Genomic DNA, 20,158 nt, shown 5'->3' with positions numbered 1-20,158 from the left:
CCCTTTGTGAGCTCTTGATATGACATGTTTTTTTTAAACAAAGTTTTATTGGTTTTTTTAAAAAAAATAATAAGGAAAAGGGTATTGGAGTAGTTACAAATTTTGGCAGTTACAATGTGTGAAGGGTATCCCCACCCCCCGTACTCATAGTATTCATTTAAACAAATAATTCAATATTACATAGTAGTAATTTGTCAGCATATAAATTCATATAAAAGTTTCAATCAATTTGTATCAAGCCGATTTCCTTATTCATTTTTGTGATCTGAGTTTTCTTGGTATTGCCCCTTCTCCCCCCGGCAGCAGAGCTCCGGCCCCTCCCGTGTCTTGTATGTCGGGTGTAAGATCATCAGATACGTCTAGGAGTGCTTTATTTTTTTCCATAAAAGCCTGTGCCTCTATGGTTGTGTTGATTCTAACTCTAGTATCCTCCCAGAAAATTAACATACCTTCAGGCATCAACCATCTAAACCACACCCCTTTCTGGTAAAGCTTCTTCAGTAATTGCGAATAATTTTTTCTTTTCTCTCTCACTTTCTTGGGGATCTGTTTCAGAATGGCTATTTCTCTATCTTGATATTTCAACACTTGCCCTCTTTGTGCACTCAGAATCTCATCTCTTGTGGTCTTTCTAAGAAATTTAACATGTACCTCCCTGGGAACATTATGTGTTCTAGCATATGCTGAGTTTACTCTATAAACCAGGTCCAATTCCCACCCCATCTGTTGTTTTTCTTTCTGTATATATTCAGCCAAGATGTTTGTCATGATGTCCCTTAAATCTTCATCATCTGCCTCCACTACATTTTGGAACCTAAGAAAAAAGGACATTCTTTCAAATTCTGTTTTCATTTGGTGGATTTCAATCTCCTGGTTCCCCTTCTGCACCCCTTGCACCTCCCCCCTCATCTCAGCCGTCCCTCCCTCCAAAAGATCCAGTCTCTGTGTGTTTTTACTCGTCTGGTCTTGGTTCGCTTTCAGCTGTTCTCTCATCTCCTTCAGTTCACTTTTTATGTCCTCCTGTCCCTTTAAAATTTGTTGGAACATCTGTTGAAAGTCCGTCTCAGCAGGTTTGGGTTGCATCAATGATGTTAACATTTGTTGTCCGCTCGGACTTGAAACTGTAGATGTGGGGGCGGAGACAGCAAAGCCCGGCTTCCCCGGAGGTGGTCTTTTAGGTGGCATTATATTGAGCAGTGAAAGTTCAAAGTCAATACAGAGAGGAAATTAAGGAGGGAAACCGCCGAGAGAGTTCAGGAGGCTAGGAGTCCAAGCAGAGAGGAAATTATTCTAATTGCTTCTGGCAGTGGAGTAAAAAAAGTCCTTTGTTCCAGGGAGATGCAATTCAACAGGAGATTTGTCTGAGTGTCACAGAGGACAAAGACAGGAAGCCTGAACTTCTATAGGTGGAGTCAATTTTCAATGTTTATAAAGACAACGGAAGTGTGCCATCTTGCCCTGCCAGCTTCGGGGTTTAGAGGCATAACAGAAAGTTTTGAAAATTTCCAAAGTTTTCATATCATCACCTCATTTATAAAGTTAAAATCCAAAATCCGCCTTTGTTATGGGCGTGAAATCATTAGTTGGCTCTCTCCCTTCCTCCTCCACTAGGGCGGAGAGCAAAAGGTTTTAAAGCCGCCTGTCTGAGGGGGGGAAAATCCCCCTCCCTCCAGTCACGCCTCTCCAGCCAAGTTGAAAACGACTTTAAAGACAGCTGGCAATTTTTTCTTTCCTTTTCTTACGAACAAGCAAGGGAATTGGGGGGGGGGGGAGTTTCCACCTCACCACACAGCAACCGCGTCCTTCAAATCGCGCGTTCTTCCAGCTGCCTCCTCACGAAGACGCCGCAGCTGCCGCCGACTCGGGATCCCCCGCTACGCCGCCCCTTTGGCAGGAGCCTCTACGGGGCGTCCTGTGCCCCCCAAGCGGTGGGGGGCACACTAGAAGAGCGCAGGGCGAGCAGAGCCTGCCCGTTGGATCAGCAGCCAGAACCCGAAGTCCGTGAGCTCTTTTCTTTCAGCTTAACCTAGAATGAAAGGAACGGAAGGCTTTCTTTGCTGGTGCCCAAATACTAGCTGTCTTTGCTGTAGAATCAGCAAGCCAGCCCAGAACTCTGGTTTCTAGAAAAACGGCTTGGGAGAAAGACTGCTCCTGGCATGGAGACGATATGCTCCATTTCACGTGGGGGGAGCAAAGCCTGGATTCTTCCCTCACAGACCAAGTGGCAAGGGGCTTGTGCTCCTCTCCAGCATCTTTGCTCAGACAGGGAGGTCACTGGGCAGAAAAGGAAGCAAAGCTTTCTATCCTTGGCATATGCCACAGTGTGGCTTGATGGTTTGGTAGTGCTGCAGCCTCCTTTGGGCTGCCCATGCAAGGGTGGACCCATTCTGGTGGTCCTCCCCAGATACCTTATGGACACAGTTGATTTCTGGTAAGAGCCTGGTTTGCCAGTGATCCTGGTCTCTTAGCACAATTGCTTCTGAATAGTAAGTTTGTTTAGGTATCTCCTTTGTTTGCTTGTAAATGTACTTTGTTACTGAAAGTAAATGAATCTGATATGATAAATCAGATATGTTTATGTGTCTCTCTGTGTGTGTTTTTCGCCAAGGATCAGGCAATGGCCCAGGAGCCGGATAAATGGCTCTTTGGGAATCCAAACACAATGAACACACCAGTTAATGAGGAGATTTCAGGTTTTATTAAGTACCTGTAGAAGGCAAATTAAATAGAGGAAACAATCAAGTCTTAGAAGACATTTCCCTTCTCATCCAAGAAGTTTCTTCAGCTCTGATTCAATGGTGGGAATGGAAGGATTGATGTTCCTTGCAGACAGCTGGTCATTTGCATTCTGTCACAGAGAGGTTGAGGCCACTTGGATGTTTGCCTGTATCCTCAGCATCACCTGAGTAGTGCAAATGGGTGTGGAACCTTTTTGGAACTGCTGAAAGGGTTCCTATAGTCTGCATTTTTTCTGGAAATCCTTTCATATTCCTGTACCATTCAAGGGTGTTCAACCCAAAGTGCACAGCTAAACATCCATGGAAATTCTCAGTCATCCAGGTCACAGTTGTCCCAAAGGTGCTTTTTCAAGGGGCCTTGTTTTTCTGAGAAGATATTTCCCTTCTCGTCCAAGAAGCTTCTTCAGCTCTGACTGGAGGGTGAGGAATGGAAGCTTTGATATTCTTTGCAGATAGATGATCATTTGCATTCCATTTCAGGGAGTTGTTGAGACCACTTGGATGTTTGCCTGTGGTCCTCAGGGTCACCTGAGTAGTGCAAATGGGTGTGCAGCTTTTTTTGGAACTGCTGAAAGGATTCCTGTAGTCTGCAATTTTTCTTGAAATCCGTTCATACTGCCACACCATCAGGTCCAATGATCTCTGTCCGGCTGCTGGGAACCCCATAACCCCCTATAGTAATGGTGATACTCTAAGGCCCTGGGTGTATAGCCCAGACCGTGGAACAGACCATGGTCCATCACTGCCTGACGGGCATGGAAGTCTTGAGAGGTTTCCTGATAATTCACCCCTTCCCTTCCCCATAAGCTGAATTGTTATGCTAGCAATGCTGCAGTCAGGGGAGCCCTCCTGATTTTGGTTGATTCCTTTTCACTTTCAAAGCTTTGTTTGTCTGTGCTCTACCGTTGTCTATTTGTTTGTGGCATTTTGGCATAAAACATGCTTGTTGTTTGGCCCTTCTTTCCTTTTCTTTCTCCATACTGATCTCTCCTTCTTTCCTTTTTCCTTCCACTCTTTCTTTTCTCCTCCAACCCAACTTAAGGCAGCATCTTGATAGTCTCAATTGTTGATGACAAGTGTTCATTGGTTATGAAGCTCATGTTGTAATACCACAGTCCATTAGGAAAACAGTATGCCAATCACTCCAAAAAGGCCCAAGACGTTCTGGAAAACCAAAACAATAAATACTTGCTGATAGGTTTCCAGTTTATTCATTTGGTCATCTTGATTGCAGTAACACTAGAAGCAGCAGAAATTAGGGACAAGTCTATCCCAAGATGGGATGGGATGTGAAGTTTCAGGCCCTTCCTCGTGGAGGTGATTTAAGGCTATCTCAAGCTACTCTTTCACATATTGCTTGGTTTCATCAGGACATTTTCTATGGATTCCTAAAGCCATTCCTCCAGATTGTTTCTGGCTTCTTCTGGAGATTCTCCTCTGAGTTTTTTCAGAGATGTTTGTAGCTATACTTGCATATCTGTTTTGGATGCAGTAGAACCATGCTTTCTGGAACTTGCTAAAGATGTTTGAAGCCATCCTTCCTTCCTTAAGTTTCCACCAGAACAAGCAGGTTCTACCCAAATCACTCTCTCCTTCCTCTTTGCCATGCTTGTTTTTCATTCCTCAGAGTATTTGAGATCGTGGATGCCCTTAATAGATGCTTCAAACCATTCCTGAGTACCTAGATGGGATGCTTCACGTCCTTCCTCCTTTATTGGCATCTTGTTTGTATGTTTCAGGACCTTTTCCAAGTTTTTCAGGGATTGTTGAAGCCATTTTTCAAGAAGTGGTATAGGTTCTTCAAAAAATGAAAAGTTTTCTAAGGATCCTTGAAGCCATTGTAATGTGTTTTCCACGGGTCCTTCAGAGCTTCTCTATTGATTTTTCAAACCATCTCTCCCTTGGCCTTCTTGTAATCTCTACCGTGGACTTCTGTAGATCCCAAATGCTTTTAACAGAGGCTTCAAGCCATTCCTGAGTATCTAGGTGTGGCGTTTTAGGTCCTTCCTCCTCAAGATTCTTTACAGCTATTTCGAGTCATTTTTTGGCATCTTGTTTGGATCTTCCTCTTGCAGGTTTTTCAAGGATCCTCAAAGTCATTCTAATATATTCACCACAGATCCTTCAGGACATTGCTTCTTGAGGTTTTCTATTGATTTTTCAAGCCATCCCTTTTTCCTCCCGGCTTCCTCAAGACTCTGACTTGGACTTTTGTAGATGTTGAATGCCTATAATAGATGCTTCAAGCTATCCCTCCACATCTAACTCACACGTTTCTGGTCCTTTTTCCTGGAGATGATTTATCAATGTTTGTAGCCAACCATTCACGTCCTCCCTGGATGCTTCAGTACATTCCTCCGGGAGGTTGGTGGCAGATGCTTTAAGCCATTCTGGCAGGGTGTGCTTTGACCATTCAGAGGAATCCTCTTTTAGCAGTTTGAGAGATTTTTGCAGCCACCTCAGTATCTTTGGCCCGGGTTCCTTAGATTTTTTTATTTTGTCTATCGAAGCTTTAAGCCATTTCTGGTTCAATTGATATTCCACCATTTGAGGCTTCATTTTGTCTTCAGCTTCTGTCTTGTCTTCCATCTGGTCTCTGTATGTCAATAAGGTGCAGCGGCCCATCCTCAGTTGTTCCTCTCTTGAAAAAAAATCAGAATGTTAGCTGTGAATCTGGGCCAACAACAAAGTATTCTTCGTTAAAATAACGGGAACTGCTTTGAGGTCAGGAAACTCTCACTCTGAAAGTATATAAATATTGTTGGGCAGCGGGGGATGGAGTTTGAAAAGTCTCTCCTATATCTATCTACCCATTCCATGAGACTAACTCCTAGATATGTATATGTAAAAGTATAAGAGCCATAGTTTGTTAATTTCTTTCTAAAGTAAGGAGAATGTCAGGTATTTCCAAACTTTCTACAATAAGGAGACCCTAATATGAAATTCTGGAAGAAATATTTTGTTTTGGCTATCTAAAAATTTCTCACCTGCACAGTATTTCGTCGTACTCTCTGGAGAGCTCCTCTTTCTCATCAGTAAGTTCAATGTTTTTGAACATCAGAATTTCTGTTTTGTTTCAGAGCTCTTCGTTTTCTACTGTCAGTTTCGACATCACTGCTATCTTTCTGCAAATCATGAGGACCAGAAAGATATTAGCCCTCTTAATTTGTTACTTGAATTACTAAGCATACGTACATCCCTAATTATTTTTGCATTCCATTATACCTATTGCTCTTCTCTTATTCAGTTATGCATTCATTCATTCATACATACATACATACAAAAGAATGGAATACTTCTTTTATCCAGTATATCTGGCTTAAGGGATCTAATAAATCTGAATTTCAAAGAAAAAGTCAAATCACTATCTAAATATTTCTCACCTACAAAGTTCTTCTTTAAGGTCATTATTCTCTCGTAGGAGCTCTGTTTTCTCTGCAGCTTCTTTCTGAGCCTTGCAGCTGAGTCTCTCGTTTTTCGCCTCATTTTCTCCAGCTGTCCAGGCTCCTCTGAACTAATTTTTCTGTAAAATATCAAGAGCAAAGTGTAATTAGCCCCCAGGTTTTTTTTATTTGAATTATAAAACTTATTTAAAATTAAAACTAATTGAAATAGCTGAGAAAGGAAGAGAAAGTCAGAGTTGCTATCTAAAATTTTTCACCTGCTCATCTTTTCTTCATACTCTTCGCAGAGCTCCTCTTTTTCTTTGGCCAGTTGGAGGTTTTTCTTTATAAGCTCCTGAATTTGGACTTCCAGCTCCTCTTTTTCTGCCAGTAGTTTTGAGATTTCCATTGTCTTTCTGCAAATTATGAAGACCAGAGAGAAATTAGCCCCTTGGGGATTTTTTACTCGAATTATCAACCTTTTGATACAATTACAACACATTCCACCCTTTTTTCCCAAGCTTTAATAAAATATAATTTTCATCACTTGTTTGATAAAATGACCAGTCCGATTGCCAACGTAGAAATTATGAATGTTGTATTGAAAGTGGGAACTTAATCGGGTTATGCAAAGATTTGATGAACTATGCCAAGACTTACATATAACTCTAGTCCCTCGCTTTCTTCAGGTCTCCTTCCAGTTTTTCGGTGTTTGTCTGAATAATCTAGAGAAGCCAAAATACACCACAAGTCAGGAATATATTTCCATATCAGCCCACTCAGTATCCCCACCTCATCACTCACACTGGGGCTTCTTCACCTCTTCTTATGACAAGAACTGTTTCTCTGTACTGGACTCTCAACAGATTCCTCACATGCTAGGTTGCTTACCTGATGGGAACGCATCTCTAAACTGACGTTCTGGCCCATGTGCATTTCTGGACAACTGGAAACCTGGCAGTTCCGTGAAGAATGAAAAACAAAATGAATTTTAAACGTTTGCTTGATAATTTTCTTCATTTCATGGTCATGAGAAGAATTACATGAATTTGTTTTCCATAAATTCTCTCTCATGTCAGTGTAAAGAAGATATTCATTGAAACATCCTCTTTAGGAAAAGAGTCTGGAGTGTAGACAAGCATATTTGTACATATTAAAATAATGCATGTCAAGATGAGCACAAACGTGCAACTCCCGATTTATTGCTGTAGATGTTCAATACAGGCAATAAAGGTGATTCACACTGGGATAGAAAAAGAAAGATCTAGTTTTAATTCATTTGCTTAGGAAATGCAAAACGCGGTGGTTCAAACAAAATCTGAATCATCTACATTTTATTTCATTGCCATTGGTATTGTGTGTGGCGAAAGAAACTAGCTAATGTGGCAAAGAAGGAACTAACCAAGAATGAGCATGAACTCTGATAATAGCCATTCTTGACTAGAAATTACAAATAAACTAGTTTGTATTAAACAGATGTGTGTGTATGGATTTCATATTTATTTATTTATTTATTTATTTATTTATTTATTTATTTATTTATTTATTTATTTATTTATTTATTTGATTTGATTTGATTTCTAGACCGCCCCCTCTCCCCGAAGGGACTCGGGGCGGTGTACAGGTACCAAATTAAAAACCATACAAATAATAATAAATATAATTAAAATCGGATTAAACTTTAAACCCCTGTACAAGTTTATAAAAATTAAAAACTTAGCCTTAAGACCAACCCGTGAAATTTAAAAATACAGACTGAGGTGGGAGAGCTGGAATTAGGCCAGGCCGGCTAGATTAAACAGGTGGGTTTTGAGCTTCTTGCGGAAGGAGCGGAGGTCCGTGGTTGTTCTAATATCAGGGGGAAGGTCATTCCAGAGGGTCGGGCCCATCACAGAGAAGGCCCTTCCCCTGGGCGTCGCCCGCTGGCACAGCCTAGTGGACGGCACCCGGAGGAGTCCTTCTCTGTGTGAGCGGATCGGCCGAAGGGATGTGTGGGGCAGGATACGATCCTGCAAATAACTAGGTCCTGTGCCATGGAGCGTTTTGAAGATGATAATCAGCACCTTGAAACGCACCCGAAAAGCTACAGGTAGCCAGTGCAGCCCGCACAGGAGAGGTGTTATGTGGGAGCATCTAGCGACTCTCGAAACTGCCCGCGTGGCCACATTCTGAACCAACTGCAGTCTTCGGGTGCATCTCAAGGGGAGCCCCATGTAGAGAGTGTTACAGTAGTCTAACCGGGACATCACAAGCGCATGGGTGACTGTGCGAAGGGCGTTCCGGTCCAATAGGGGACGCAATTGGCGCACCAGGCGAACCTGGTGAAACGCCCCCCTTGCCACGGCTGTCACATGGTTGTCCATTGACAGCCGGGCATCTAAGAGGATGCCCAAATTGCGTACCCGATCCACGGGGGCCAGATGTTCGCCCCCAATGGCCAGTGATGGAATCAGCTGGTTGAACCGGGGTGCCGGTAGCCACAGCCACTCCGTCTTGGATGGGTTGAGCTTGAGTCTGTTACTTCCCATCCAGATCCGTACGGCTTCCAGACTATATATATATAGTAGAAATATAAAGCAAACCTATATACTATATAAAATATGCTGCACATGCATTATTCACAATTACCAATTGTGAAGAAATCATTTATTTTCATTTTTCTCATAAATATATTCTAAGGTGAGCTACAAGTATACATTATATACCTCAGCACTTCTCCATTCTTCGGTGGTAGATGACAGAAGAGGAAGTCTTGATCGTTCTTCCTGCAATGACCAAAGACCCTGTTTTTAATGATTATCAGGGACTGGCTGGATGAGTCTCTGCAGTTTTCTTATCAAGGTTTTTCAGAAGTGGTTTGGTGTTGCTTTCTTCCTAGGGCTAAGAGAAGCTGACTGCATCAGGGTCACCCACTTGGCTTTGTTTCTAGAGTGGGGCAAGAAATGTCGGTCTTTGGGTTTGCAGGTTGATGCCTTAACCGTGGCGTAACAGAAACCACAATTCATATTCTGTCTGTCTCTAACTACAAAACCTATCATTCATCTGTCTGTCTGTCTCAAATTTCTATACATTCCATCACACATTTACTGTGACAGCCTATGAACAAATATTTTTTCTTACCTCTTTTTGGAGACATTTCATGTTTTCTCTTAATTTTCTCCACAGATCGTTTTCCATTGCAAAATCAGTGATGAAAACTAGAAGATAAAGTAATAGGTGACAATGCAGAATAGCTTTGACATTTCTATTTCACAAATTGGAATGCAAACTTGAGAGGCAATGTCTAGAATAGGACATGATTTGTTAATTATATTTGCCCTCCAATTCCTCTAATCTGATCCTTTAGTGTTGCCCATCCCTCCCCAGCAGTTTTCCCTTTCCTTTTTATCTTTCCACTAAATATTTGGCATTTCTATTCCAATTGATAAGGTCCCATAACATTATTTTATAATTTCTCTGCCTTTAAAATGGTGATTGGCAACAGAACTTTGAAGCAATACAGGCTGACACAAACACACCCCAAATTCCAACTGTGGGTTGTGCAGAGGTTTGCTCCTATATGCACACGATTGGTTCAGACTTCCTAATGGGCAAGGGGGGAAGGCAAGGCACATACAAGCAGGAAATGTTAAAATTTGCTGATGTATAAAAGGAACTGGTGTAAAAAAGCAGCTGGAACCAATCATATCGGCTCTGCCATTCCATTGGACTATTTTAGCGACATGGAGAGAGGGGATCTGTTGCTTGGGTAACAGTCTATCCTCCATATTAATCTCCCCAAGCCTCGTGCTCTGGAGAGGACACTCCAGCTTTGCATACAGCATTGAAACAACATGGAAAGTGGCAGTTACCTGTTATAAGTCTTTGACTGATTGGTGTAGAGAGTGACACCAGGGGCCACTTTCGACGGTTGGAGAGATCATTGTACCTCATTGGGCAGCTACCGCCTACCTTAAGCTGGGCAGCCCACAGCCAGTAAGATGCTGGCGTGCCACAGTCTGCTAGCCTCACAGGGTGCATGGGGTTTACGGTCAAATCTGACAAGCAAATCTATAACTCTGCACCATACAACAAGAAAACTTTAGCCTAAAGCTGGGCACTTGGAATATGTTCAGACAATGACCCCCGGCCTTTCCGATGATTTGCAAGAAATAGATGACTTACGTAAGGCAGTTGTCATTGACATGGATCTGAGCAGACTGAAGATGGACTTTGTTGCCCTCCAAGAGAGAAGGCTGTCAGACTCGGGACCAGTTAAGGAGAGAAACATCTCGTTCTTCTGGCAGGGAAAACCATCAAATGAGACTAGGGAATATGGGGTTGGCTTTGGTTCCTCATATACTTGGTGGTCTCCTCTGCTTTTTTGCATTTTTACACTAGAAGCATCAGAAACAAGAGATAAGTCTACATTATTGGTTTTCCTGGGAAAATTGTATCCACCTCTGTATCCCCTTTATCCGATGAATTCAATTTCATTCAATATTTTATAGATTTTAGGAGTGCACTTTGTATGCCCCACAGTGTCAGGGCAGATACCAGATACCTCCTCCTATTAATCCTAAGTGCTAAAATCAGTCAATGACTGTCCACTATCATGTGGTATTGGAGCTTGCGCTACAACACCATCGAAACATTCTTTGCTTTTTCATTAATTTCAGAACAACTAGAACACCTCAAAAATGCTTTGCTGTTTATCAGTCTTTAGCGGTGCTTCTACTATGTCCATTATACCAAATGTCCTTTGCCTCTAGAGTGCAATGGAGTAGAACCATTACAGGGCATGAAACCATCTCAGTGGTTGGAGTCCTTTCTGCAACAATAACTATGGTGAGCTCACATCATTTCAACAAGTGTCCATCTACTAAATGACCACTCACAAATGATTCCAAAAACACTGAGCATATCTCAATTTCTAGCATGTGTCTGCTTTTTTTCATCCCTCTGGTGAATACAAAGATCCAGGTCGTCCTGAGCACCCTCTTGTACTGCAGTGTACTGGACCTTTTACACACAGCAGGAGAGAAAGTTGAACAGCTTTCATATGCACTATCTCCAATGTATTCGCCATAGTGGTGGAGGTCAACCCAGCATCCAGGCTGGGTTGACTTTCATCCACTCATTGCAAGGACTGAGTCTGGTAAAGTTGTTAAACCAAACCCTTGTCGCTAGGCAGATCCAGCTTTCGACTCAGTCCCTCAATGAGGACAGCTGCGTCATTGTTTCTCTCCGATCTTCAGAACATTTGTGGTTATTTAAAATTGAGATTGTGAGTAATTTCTGCAAATTTCAACTGGCTTGGATTTCTAATTACCAGTGACCCTCGTTATCCAAAGTCCCTTGTAGGGGCAGCGTGTTTGGTGGGTCTAAGCCTCAAAGCCCTGTCAGGGCACGAAGGCTGTCATTAAGGCTGACGTGATTGGAACGTTCCTTCCCTTTGCCTGTGAGCCGATTGTCTTGCCGCTTCGGCTCTAACTATTGCTGCGCTCCTTTATTGTACTGTTGGCATCGGCTAAGCAATTCTGTCAGAGTCCCCATCACTCTGCCGCTCCTGTCAGACAGTCGAGCGGCAAACCGCAGCAGCTCAGATGGCTAAAATTCTACCTGAATCCCTTTAGGCTGCCATGGAGTGACCCAGACGCCTTGAAACAGCAGGAGCCGGTAATTAGCAATTGGAGTGCAGATAAGGGGGCTGCTACAAGTGGCATTGAGAAGAAGCCGAGTTCTTGCAGCGCGGGCTCTTGGGCCATTGGGAAAAAGGCGTGAATCGCCATTTTGAAGCTCTTCTGTCAATTACGCAAAATGGCAGCCGCCATTGCATCGGAGACACCCGCTGCTGTACCAGAGATGCCTGAGGAGGCACAAATCACCCAGCCATGTGAAGGGGCCCCGGTGCCTCAATCACACACCCCCCCCCAGCCTTCCACATCCGATGTCAGGGAATCAGGCAAGGCTACTAAGAAGTCTTTAAAAGCCGCAGTTAAGATAAAAAAAATCTAAAAAGTCCTCTAAAGCCAGATCACACTATGAAAAGCAAAAAGACAAAGTGCTGGAACGCATTTACAAAAAGGCGGCCAGTAAAAAGGCTTCTTCCATCCAGGCCTCTGACAGACTACAGCAGGTTCAGGGCCACTTATCACTGCTGCTTTCTCCTGGGGCTAGACAGAATAGGGAGGCTCCCCTTGATCACCTGTTCCCTATTGATGTCTCAAACATCTGGGGGCCAGCTCAGGAATCTCAGGCCCCTCTGCCTGACAGATATGACATGCTTCCACCTGGTGTCCAGAGGTTGAATGCAATACCATCCACCTCAAGTGCAACACGCCTGGGCCAGGCAAATCCCTTGTGCATGCCTAATTTTCAAGATATCATGGCCAGTGCCATATCTCAAGATATTGCAGCAGAATTGCAGCAACGAGATGCCCTGTCTCAAAGACAAGCGGTTACTACAGTCACAGCGCCTCCAGCACCCATTCCAATCGCAGGTTCTGCAGGTCCTGCGGTTTCTGATCAAGAGGACCAAAACCAATCCTCTGAATTGGAGGAAGGCGAACTCAAAGAGGCTGAGCCGTCTGAGGATGAGGGCAGGGAGACTGAGCAAAAGGCCTTTTCAGGTCTCTTCCCTCCAGCCCTTTTTCAGTCCTTGTTGTATAAAGCCAAAATAGCCTCAAAAATTGGAGCTCAGCCAGCAGCTACCACCTCTCGACCAGCAGCTGTTTGTGCAGAAACCCTGTACTCAGAACAGGCTCCTCCGTCCGAAATGGTGTCAATGCCAAAAAATTTTGTGGATCTAATTCAGTGCCAGTGGGTGGCTCCCACATCTGGGCCAAGCCCCTCTGCCTCAGATAAGAAGTTTTTCAACGTTGATAATGAGTTGGCACAGTTTCTATCTATTCCCACTATAGATGCTCCCGTGATTGCTCTCTATACACCAGCTCATATGCCAGGGGCTCCAGAGGATGTCCTGAAACCTGAAGAAAGGAAGGCGGACCTCACCTTGCAACAGGGACACTAGGCTGCAGCTTGGGTGGTCCGTGCCTCCACTATGGCTTCATTCTTCACCCGTCCCTGTCTTCTCTGGCACCAAGTCTTGCAACAGCGCATCCCCATCACTGATATATGGGCACACCATGACATCGCAAAGCTGGTGGCGGCAGTCTAATTCGCTTCAGATGCTATGCAGACATCAGCCAGATTCACTGCCAGAGTCATGGCGTCCTTGGTGGCATCCCACAGACTCCTGTGGCTCCGGCTGTGGCAAGCTGATGTGCACCACAAGTGGCGTTTGGCTTCTGCTCCCTTCAAGGGCAGCTCTCTTTTTGGGGATGCCTTGGATCCATTTCTGGTGGAGAACAAGGAGAAGAGAAAGGTCCTCCCCACAGCGCCCAAGAGGGGCTTCCCTATCCCAGACGTCCTTCCTTTCAAGGGCAGGACTATGGTTCGTCCTTTCGGGGGGCGGACTATGGGAACCAGGGATATAGGCAACAGGGAGGTTACAACTCCAGGCAGAGAGCCCAATTTGATTGTTACCAGTGGGGAAAATCCTCCAAGCGCCCCTTTCGGGGAGGTGGGACGTTTTTACTGCCGAAACTAGCTCTCCGGTGGCCAGTTATCCCATCGGGGGTAGGTTAGCCCTCTTCGCTGATTTATGGGACAACACCCCCTCTGATGCTTGGGTTAGATCAACTGTTAGAGTAGGGCTTGCCTCGAGTTTATCTCCAAACCCCCTAGGCTCTTTAGGACCTGTCCGGTTTCATCCAATCCAGCTCAGCGATGTCTCATGCAGGAGGCGATCCAACACCTCCTCGACATACGGGCCATACAACCAGTACCGACGGACGAATGCGGGCAGGGTTTTTATTCAATCCTCATTGTTATTCTTAAGGCCTTGGGGAGCTGGAGAGCCATCCTTGATCTTAAAAAATTAAACAAGTTCATTTGTTATAAACGTTTCAAGATGCATTCTTTGCAGACCATTTTGGGTTCCATTAGACTCGGTGATTTCTTAACTTCAATTGATTTAACAGAGGCCTATCTCCATGTCCCTGTTTTGCCCCAACATAGACAGTTTCTCCATTTTTCCTATCTAGGTCAGCAGTTCCAATATACAGCTCTCCCCTTTGGGCTTTCCTCGGCACCTCAGGTATTTACGAAGGTGCTAGTGGCTCTGGTCACTGCGCTGCGTGAGGTGTCCATTAGACTACAGGCCTATCTAGATGACATTATTGTTCAATCCTCGTTGTCTAGGCAGCTACGAAGGGACCTTGCGACCACCATACAGGTCCTTCAGGACCACGGGTTTTCAATTAACGTACCCAAAAGTCATCTTCATCCAACCACTAGGTTGGTGCACCTTGGGGCGCTGATCGACACCGTAGATTGCAGGGTCTTCTTGTTGCATGATCGACAGGAGTCCCTCAGGACCATAGCGGGTCAGGCGACCAGGAAACGTAGATGTTCCTTGGCATTTCTTTCTAAGTTATTGGGGACCATGGTGTCGGCCATTGGAATTGTTCCGTGGGTACGTTTACATTCTAGAGACCTCCAATGGTTCCTCTTGCCTTTTCAGAGGAGACTCCTAAGCTGTTCCTTGGCCAAGGTACGCATCCCAGCGGAGGTCTCTCACTCCCTTAGGTGGTGGACGTCCCAGGCCATCATCAGGGGCCAGCTTTTCAAGGACCAGGACTCATTGACTGTCACTACAGATGCCAGCCTTTTCGGCTGGGGGGGCCCACCTCCAGGCGCAAATAGGACAAGGTCAGTGGGACCAGGTGAACCGCACCCACAATATCAACTGGTTGGAGTTGCATGCGGTCCACCTAGCCCTCCGTCACTTTCTTCATCAGTGGCGGGCAAACATGTTCTTGTACTAACGGACAATGTGTCAGCCAAGGGCACATAAACTGACAGGGGAGAATCAGGTCGCGTTCCCTCATGGATGAGGCCATGAAACTAGGACTTTGGGCTGAGAGGAACTTGCTCTCTCTCACTGCGGAGCACATTTTGGGGGTGGTGAACGTGCAGGCAGATTGGCTCAGCCATGAGGTTCTGGACAATGCCGAATAGTGCCTGCACCCATCAATCTTCCAGGATATTGTGGACAGATTTGGCATGCCGGTGATCGATCTCTTCGCCACCCCCAACAATACACAGTTCCTGTAGTTTTATTCTCGGTTCCCAGCACGGCAGTTGGAGGGGGTGGACGCTCTGTGATGCAGTTGGCCACCCAGCCTCCTATATGCTTTTCTCTCGTTGCCACTTCTGCCACGAGTTATCCAGAAGATCATTGAAGAGTGGCCCGAGGTCGTGTTGGTCCCACCCCACTAGCCACACATGACTTGGTTCGCCAACCTGTGGACACTTTCGGTGGACAGACCCTGGAGGATCCCTCGGGACAGGATCTCCCTCAGCCAGGGGTCACTGGAACATCCGGATCCTCAGCGGTTTCAGTTGACCACCTGGCGCTTGAGCGGAGCATCCTAAGGGGGGACAACTTCTCCTCCAGGGTCATTAAGATGATTCAGGCTGCTAGGTGACCATCCACCGAACGAATCTACGACACCACCTGGAGATCATTCTGCTCCTGGTGCTCTGGTAAGACATTAGACCCTACCAAGGCCACAATTCCTCACGTTCTTGAGTTCCTACAGGATGGCTTGGATAAAGGGTTAGCTCCCAACACCATGCGGAGGCAGGTGGCGGCTATCTCCTCAGTATTGACATGTGGAGGGTTCCACTTTGTTATCCCAGCAGCCTATGGTGCACCGTTTCCTTAAGGGGGCTTCCAATCTTAGGGACCCAGTGCTTCACAGATATCCTTCCTGGGATTTGCCCAAGGTTCTCGAAGCTTTAACAAGGGCTCTTTGACAAGCTTTGAGCCTTTACGGGAAGTTTCCCTTAGGTTCCTGACCTTAAAAGTCTCCTTCCTGGTGGCCATTACCTCTGCACGGAGGATTTCAGAACTGCAGGCACTCTCAGCTAGGGAAGACTTATGCGTCTTCCATAAAGATTGTGTGATGTTAAGGGTGGACCCTTCTTTCGTTCCCAAGGTGTGCTCCTGTTTCCACCGAGCTCAGGAGCTCATTTTGCCCAACTTCTACCCCTGTCCAAATCACTCCTTAGAACAAAAGTGGCACACCTTGGACGTAAGGAGGGCTCTCAAGGTTTACTTGAAATGAACCTCTGCTTTTCGAAGACTCTCTTTGTGTCCTTCCAGCCGGCATCCTTGGGCAATAGAGTTACCTCTTCTACTATAGGTAGATGGTTGAGGGCCTGTATTTCCTTGGCATACCAATCCCAATCTTCACAGGTGCCAGGAAGGATAACCGCACACTCTACAAGGCCTGGGCCGCACAGGCCTCCTTGCAGGAGATATGTAGGGTGGCCACTTGGGCCACTCCGTTGGCCTTTATAAAGAACTATAAATTGGACTCCTTCGCATCCGCAGATGCAGCCTTCAGCCGCTACAGTCTGTTATTAGGGCTGAGACATCATCGAACCAGTCTTAAACCCTCCCTGGGACAGGTACAGCTTTGGTACGTCCCAGCCTGGATGCTGCCTCCACCACTATGGAGAAAGGGCATTGCTTCTTACCTGAGACGCCTCAGGTAAGGGTGGAAGCAGCATCCAGCCCCTCCCTGGAGGGAACTGATTCGCTGGTAATTTTTCTATTTCTTTGATGTTGGTGTTTTGGTCTTGACTTGTATGACTGACCTTCGTTAGACACCACTGCAGTATTGTTCAGGTTCGGACGGCCGGATTAATTTTTCACATCACGCTTGAGACAGATGACGCATTTGGTCTGGAATTCCTTCATCAAAAGCTGGGTCTGCCTAGCGACAAGGGCATGGTTTAACAACTTTACCAGACTCAGTCCTTGCAATGAGTGGATGAAGGTCAACCCAGCCTGGATGCTGCCTCCACCCTGAGAAAAGGCATCTTGGGTAAGAACCAATGCCCTTTCTTGGCATCACCTGGCATGACAAAGTTCTTCCAAATGCAGTCTTGGAATGTGCTGTCTCTATTGAAACAGTGACGTCTACGCTGGCTTGGGCATGCCGTGAGAATGGCTGATGGTTGGATTCCGAAAGATCTGCTGTATGGAGAATTAGTGCAGGGAAAACGCCTCAGAGGGAGACCAGAGCTACAATATAAGGATATCTGCAAGAGGAATCTACAGGCCTTGGGAAAGGTCATTAACAGCTGGTCTTGACCTCTGATTGTTCAGCTTGGAGGCTAAAGATGCAGCATGGCCATCTCCAATTCGAAGAGACACTTGTCTGGCAGGCTGAGGCAATCTGGGGGATGGGCAGGGGACAGAATGTATCTGCCCTCAGTGTGGAAGGGATTGCCACTCCCGAATTGGACTTTTTAGCCACACCAGATGCTGCGTTAGGACCTCTTTCTAGAGCACGATACCATAGTCTTTTGAGACTGAAGGATGCCAATAAAAGGAACACGTATGCAACTATCCTTGAATAAGATACATATGTTACCTCTTATGCAGTGCCAAGGTAGCCTGCTCAAGCTGTAAGTCCAACCCACCTTGAATTCTGTTGTCTATTGTCTAACTCCAAGCAGTGCTAATTGTTGGTTGAGAAGATTCCTGTGCATAGACTGTTTAGCAATAAATCAGTTTAATTGGACCTTTACATTTCATCCCTGGGTCATAAATTAATTATTCGCAACATCATGTGACAGCTTTAGCATCGTCACCTTTACTGTGTAATCTCTTTTTCTTTGAATGCTCGGGCTTTTAAGTTCTTTGGCTGGGAGCTCAGTGATCTCTACATTTTCTTGATGCTTACAAAGTGGCCTTGTTGAAGTCTCAAAATGCTTTGGTTCTTCTTAAGGGAATAGATTATTTTATGAAATAGATAGCAATATAGCAACTGCCCCAGGATCAAAACCAGATTTACATGGCAATTGCTCATATGTAGTGAGCTCTCATCTACTTGTAACAGATTCATGGTGGGTATGAATTTATGACTGTCACAGACTCAACAGCACACCAGAGGACCAGGTGGGAGGGAGCAGCGAGGGCTCTGCGAGTGGGGTGGGGAGCAAGAGCAAAGGCAAGGAGCTCCATGTTAACCTGGGGTGAGGTGGGAAAGGTTTTGAGGGCACTGAACACAGCTCTGCCCTCCACCTTCCTGGCTGAGTTCCACAGCTGAAGGGCAATGGAACAAACTGTACACAGCTGGCAGCATGACTTTTGCCCTACTCTGTCTGGGCACGGGGCTTTTGCTTCTTGAGCTGCTTCCCTGAAGCCGGCAGCTCCATGACCAACTGCTTTGCTTTTCCCCCCTTTTCCCTCATGGGAGGCTCGTGGGAGGATTGCGCAGTAGCACTAGCAGCAGGCCAGGGATGAAATGCTCCCGCTTTGACCAGTTCACCTGAACCGGTAGTAAAAAATGCTTTAAAAAGTTTTTTAAAAGTTCAAACGATCTGCTGTGCGACAATCAGCTGTGCCGTGCAATCATGGGAACTTTTAAAAAACTTTTTTAGTGTGGTATGGGGTTAATGGGGCCCTAACGGGATTCACACAAGCAAAGATGTAAGGCAAAGTTCATTTTAGCCCCATTACTATTTAATTTATACATCAATGATTTGCCAGGATTAATGAAAGACCTTGTGATGCACATGCCAACAAGCCTAAATAGATATTGTAACACCTTGCTGGTGATGATATGATCCTATTATAGTACTTGCAAGTGGAGGTGGCATTCAGCCAGTTCGGACCGGTTTGGGCGAACTGTTACTAGAAATTTTGAGTAGTTCGGAGAACTGGCAAATACCACCTCTGACTGGCCCAACCCCGGCCGGCTGCTCACCCAGCCCACCTTGCCCCACTTAGTCATTCCTCATCTCGCCTCTCCAGCATAGCACACTGTGTGGCTCCTTGGTTGCATTGACCACTCTCTGCGGCTTGCCTGCCTTCCCAGTGTCTGTGGCCCAACTGAATGGCCCTGATCTGTCTGCCTGGTAAGCCTGAGAGTCGCGGCCTAGCTAGCTTCCCCCCCCCCCCGCCTTCCCTACTCCCTTCCACACAGCACATGGCCCCGTCATGCTCGCCTGCCTTCCCTGCAGCCTTCCCAGCACACACCATGGGCAGGCCTGCTTGCCCGCCTTCCCTACTCCCTTCCACGTAGCCCCCACCCCCGCCATGCTTGCCTGCTTTCTTTGCATGGAAGGGAAGCAGCTGGGCTGCCACTGCCTCTCATTGGGATGTGTGGAGCGAAATGGAGCTCCTCCTGCTGTCTTTTCTCTTCCCCCTTCTCTTCTCTTTGTGGGCAGAAGAGATTTCCCCACCACCACCACTCAGGGGCCCTCGCTTTCTCCAAATTCCCCATGCATTTCTTTGCCTACCTGATTTCCAGCTCCATTGTTTCTCACCATCGGGCGCAGGGAAACGAGTTTGAGGGGCTAAAAAAAAAGTTCAATCAATCAATTCCAACTTCTCATGAAAAAGATCTTGCGAAGTTGGACATTTTAGGTAATGAGTTTGATTTTCAGAAGGGAAGTTTTTACTTTTTCTGTACTCATTATATGCCCTCTTCAGTTGTACACAACCTTGATCAAACCACTTATTGATAATAACCTGCTTTCTGGACTGAGGCAGCATTCCATTGGTGAGAACTTAACGTTTCTAAGAAGGATCATCTAGATATGATCCTTGAAATTTACTTTCTAAGAGATTTGCATACAATTCTGGTGTTTCTGAGTCTTGCACCCATTTAGTGACTGTAATTACATTTTTCTCAGTCCATTTAATTCTCACCTGGGTATTATAGTTATCAAGCTTTGGTGGATAGATTGAATTATTGTAGCTCTCAGAATTTGCCAGTGGAATGTCAGTTAGAATTACTGGAAGTGGTCAATTTTTAATTGTGAGGCTACCTTCATCTTCCGTACAAAATTCAAAAGATCAAATGATACTATCCAGTAATCAACTGTAGATTTTCTTCCTGCATTCCAATACGGTAGTTATATTCTGTTGGATCCCTGCTTATGGAGCCATTAAGAATACATAAGTCCAGA

General features: G+C 45.5%; 1 protein-coding gene and 1 long non-coding RNA gene across 2 annotated transcripts in view; both read right to left on the bottom strand.

The window, feature by feature from the left end:
- The window catches only part of LOC309390068 (uncharacterized protein), a gene marked incomplete at its 3' end in the record, with an annotated part of 98,654 nt that extends 79,106 nt beyond the window's left edge, over window positions 1-19,548 (bottom strand). The window contains exon 1 of the mRNA XM_081949149.1: window positions 19,487-19,548. The remainder of the gene's footprint in view (window positions 1-19,486) is intronic.
- Window positions 5,309-6,210, bottom strand: LOC309389244. Its single transcript, XR_014174915.1, has 3 exons — window positions 6,122-6,210; window positions 5,726-5,863; window positions 5,309-5,379 (listed from the first exon to the last, which is right to left on the bottom strand). It is a non-coding gene; the product is annotated as an uncharacterized lncRNA (long non-coding RNA).
- Window positions 19,549-20,158: the final 610 nt, after the last annotated feature.

Source organism: Natrix helvetica, assembly GCF_964273705.1.
Source record: "Natrix helvetica genome assembly, chromosome: 3".
Classification (NCBI taxonomy): Eukaryota; Metazoa; Chordata; class Lepidosauria; order Squamata; family Natricidae; genus Natrix; species Natrix helvetica.
This window is presented reverse-complemented; position numbering and strand designations above follow the sequence as displayed.